General features: G+C 37.4%; 1 long non-coding RNA gene across 1 annotated transcript in view; it reads left to right on the forward strand.

The window, feature by feature from the left end:
• Positions 1–4,088, forward strand: part of LOC106515567 (uncharacterized) — a 48,561-nt gene that overhangs the window by 43,374 nt on the left and 1,099 nt on the right. The window contains exon 3 of the long non-coding RNA XR_001310023.1: positions 2,817–2,963. This is a non-coding gene — a long non-coding RNA (uncharacterized LOC106515567). The remainder of the gene's footprint in view (positions 1–2,816; positions 2,964–4,088) is intronic.

Below are 4,088 nucleotides of genomic sequence, written 5' to 3' on the forward strand. Positions count from 1 at the left end.
GTCTCAAAACAAGATCAAAAAAGACTTTTTGGCTGGATATAAGATTTTAAAACTTGGTTAGGTAGACATTTTTTGCAGTGTAACTCCTAGCACTCCTAAACAGGAACAGCAATAACAGGATAGATTGAGGTCATTTATTTCACTCACTTAGTAATAGAGATGGGACGAATGGCTCATTGAAGGATCCAGATCTAGACAAGGCCTTTGTGGAGCCGTTTGATCTCAAACGAGTTCCGTCATCATGAAGGAACTCACATGCATGCTGTATGTTACCATGTGTTTGGTCAAGCAGAACCCCCCTTCTTCTTTACCGCTGAGCTGCTGTTTTCAGTGATTGTCTCTGTTGTTAAGGAGAAAAAAATATATATAAAATGACGAACAGCTCTTTACTGTCCGCAACTTGGTTCCTGAATCCGTTCAAACTATTCGGCTCGTTTGTGAATGTCCGCTTGTTAACCACGGACAGGACCAGATGTGAGCAAAGTGAGTTCAGTCCTTTTTTAAACAGATGCAGAAGAGGTGGTTCTCTTAGTTCCGTRTGTCTGCTGTTTGTTTTCACAAATGCATCCACCAGATGGCCAGTTACAGCACGTGCTGCCGGACCAAACATGTGGACGAAAGGACTTTCCTTTTGCGAATATACCTTTAAAAAATGTGACATTTTCACTTTTTTAATTATTGCAATCACTTGTTTAACGCCTAGGGTACGTTTGAAAAGTCTTGATTAAGAGACCCCACCCCCAGCTGACTTCATATAACAGTTTAAGTGGGAGCTGTGATTGAAAGGGTCTGCGTTCCCCCGAAGAAACGGTGACTTACCAGTTTTGAATTTCCACACCCGTTTTTCTTAGAAACACATAAAGAAGTGAAGTGGCCTTGCTGAAGTGCAACGAGGCGTCAAAGTTGAAGAAAGCACAAAAATGTCTGTAAAACTCTGCAGATTCACACTTTGATGTGACACTTTTGCCTATATAGGAAACAAAACTAGGACTCAAATTTCTCAAAATACACCAACAAAAGGGATCTTTTGTGTTTTGCTGTTGCTGCTTGGAAAAAAATGATTGAAAGAAATGGGTTTTGGTTAAATCTAATGGAATAAACTGAGATAATGTCAAAAATGACCCTATTATCTTTTATWTTTAGGAAAAGGCAATGAATGAAAGGTCCAGCTAATGAGCATCTTAGTTTTCCTCATGCCCACCATGTTAAAGGATGAATATAACAGAATCAGATTTATGCATGTGACAGTTTTGGAAAAAGAATAATTTCTTCACAATTAYATTTAAAGGTCAGTCTTATTCAGAAGCAGCAGAAGCACAGCTGCGGTTTCTTTGTTTCTTGCAACTATACAAAAGTAAAGTAAAAATTACTGCTGCAGCTGGAAATTTTCAACAACCTTCTTCACAAAGAACAAAATAAAAAAAATCCCATTTAAACTTGTCAGTTAATTAAAATGTCATGATTTGACYTTTTATTTTTGAGTGATTCATACAAATATGTATCATTTTTTATTAAAAGTGTGGTGAGAATTCATTTTTGATGAGAGTTTATTCAGTCGAAATGAGCGGCTCGGATTGAAGGAGAGAGTGGAGGTGAAAAAAAGAAACTCTAATATGAGGAGGAGGAGAAATGACATCCCGGTGTTTGCGTTTCTCGTCACATTTTCTTGTGTAAATGTATTTTTACCCAAACGAATTACAAATCAGGTTTTTGAACGTTATTTTTTTTCTAGTTATCATAGAGAGCTGACATTTAAAACCAGATAATCATATTGATGCAGGTTTTTGTGACTCTTTAGTGTCGACTTCATCTGAACTGATGCCACGGTATAAAATCTGGGTTCAAACAGGAAGATGTTTTATTGTTCTGAGCATTGGAGCACCAGGTTTCTTTTATGTGTTAAAGCATCTGTAAGATACTGCATGAGAAATCATTTAACATAACTAAATGTGTTGGATTATCATCCCAGAAAGGTGGACCATAATTTCGTTAGTTTTTTAAATTAATGCAAATTACTCATGAATTGTGAAATGGATTTTATTAAAATTCTCAGACCGTAAATACTGATTGTACATACAACTGATTTTTGATGGACGCTATAGATAATCAAATTTAGAACACACAAAAATGGCTGTAACTTAGTCAAAAGTGCAAATATGGAGCTAAAATTTGATGTGGTAGTTGAGAGTTGTCCCTAGCACATGCTCTAAGCTCAGATGTTGCATGATTTTGGGATATTGTGTGATATGGCACACATTTTCAAGAATGAACCAAAACAATGTTATTTCACAACATAAGGTGACCTTTGTATAAAAAGTCTGACATAAAGAGCAGTTGTTGTTTGCATTGTTCAAACTTAGGGTTGTGTTTTTTGAATTCAAAGGAAAAGAAAAGACAATAATGAAAACAAACCTGCTATGTAGTCAAGCAAATTTTTTTAGCAAGAATGTGTTACAAGGTTTCAGCTTTAGCTCTACTAAATGAGATCCTGTAGAAATTCAACACAAGTAAATTGTTGATTGTCAAATAGCAACTTTTTTTCAAACATTTCATTTTGCTATTATTTGTTTATTTTGTTATTGTAAGGAAAACACAGATGCACTTTAATGAAATTGATCTCTTATAGTTTTTATCTTCTGTATAGTTTTTATTATGGAGTATTGGCTAATAGGGGTTAAAAAAAAGAAGCATAAAGTCTGAACTGACCGCTATTAATTAATTTATTGTTATTTAACCAGGCAAATCCCGTTGAGACTGCACATCTCTTTTTCAAGGGAGGCTTGGGTCTGAAGGCAACCTATTGTACGTGTTTTTAGGGATGGAGGAAACCGGAGTGTCTGGAAAAAACCCACACAAGCAGGAGGAGAACATGCAAACTCTGCACAGAAAGACCCCAGGTCCGAACCGGGGATCGAACCCAGGACCTTCTTGGTGTGAGGCATCAGTACTACCACTGGGCCATCGTGAGTGGTTTATGTTAAACTATGTGCAAACATCAGAGTAATATTTTACCATCACACTACAACATACATTTTAAATATGTTCAAGTGTAGAATCAAGCATCCTTGTGTGTGACAAAYGTCACGAGACACTGAAAAATGTTGCTAAAATTTTAGTTTTTTAAATATATATTTTTAAATGAATATTCAAAATCTCCACAGAAACTAATGGGTGTCAGCCATGAACTGTATCTCCATCACAATCAAATGCCAAAATAAACAAGCTGGAGCTTCTGCAGCTCTATTTTCCATCTGCACCAAACTAGCAGAGCGTTGAGCCACTGCAAGCTGTTTGGCTGGGTATGAAATAGGCTTTACACTCGAGAAAACACGGCTCACAGAGGTGTTTTTTTTTTTTTAAACAGGATCCCAGGCACATTGGCAAAGTCTCAGGTGAGGGGTCCCAGCCTGCAGGTAACGCAGGTTTAGTTTGCGGCTCAGGGACGAGATGTGGAAACAGGAGAGCGTGCGCTGTGCTCGTCAGTGAAGCAAAAATGGGGGAGAGCTTTCTGCACCTGTCAGATGCATGAACAAATTACATCTGTTTGCCACCTTCCTCCCTTGTGAGGTGTCACCGTCTAAAAAGTCAGCTTTCTAAAAACGCGGCACTTATTTCTGCCTGGGTCTGTCGAGCTGTCGCTTTGTTTYGCAACATGCAAATGAGAGCAAACGTGTCTCATACGGACAAACAGAATATGTTGCAAAATGCGTTCAGAAATGAAAATACTTATAATAATTAGTCAAAGGCCCTTAATTATGCATGTATTTAACTCTCTGCTACACCTCTCTTCTGCTCCGATTCAGTCAGTGGTCCTTTATTAATACATCTACAACTTAATGGGGCTCCATATTTGTCTAATTAAATTCATGTCTGACCTCTAAACATAATGTTTTAAAAGGGAAAATTACACCTTTAATGCCATGAGAGAGTTGTCTGTGGTCTTTTAGAACAAAACTGAATTGAGGCACAGATCCAAAGCAGGACAATTTCTGCAGCAATTGTAGAGGTTCCAAAATAACAGACCACACATTGGGCCTCATGCAAGAACATGTTCGTATTCTTATCCTAAATTTCTCTTACTTTTGTTC

Source organism: Austrofundulus limnaeus, unplaced genomic scaffold (assembly GCF_001266775.1).
Source record: "Austrofundulus limnaeus strain Quisiro unplaced genomic scaffold, Austrofundulus_limnaeus-1.0 Scaffold30, whole genome shotgun sequence".
NCBI lineage: Eukaryota > Metazoa > Chordata > Actinopteri > Cyprinodontiformes > Rivulidae > Austrofundulus > Austrofundulus limnaeus.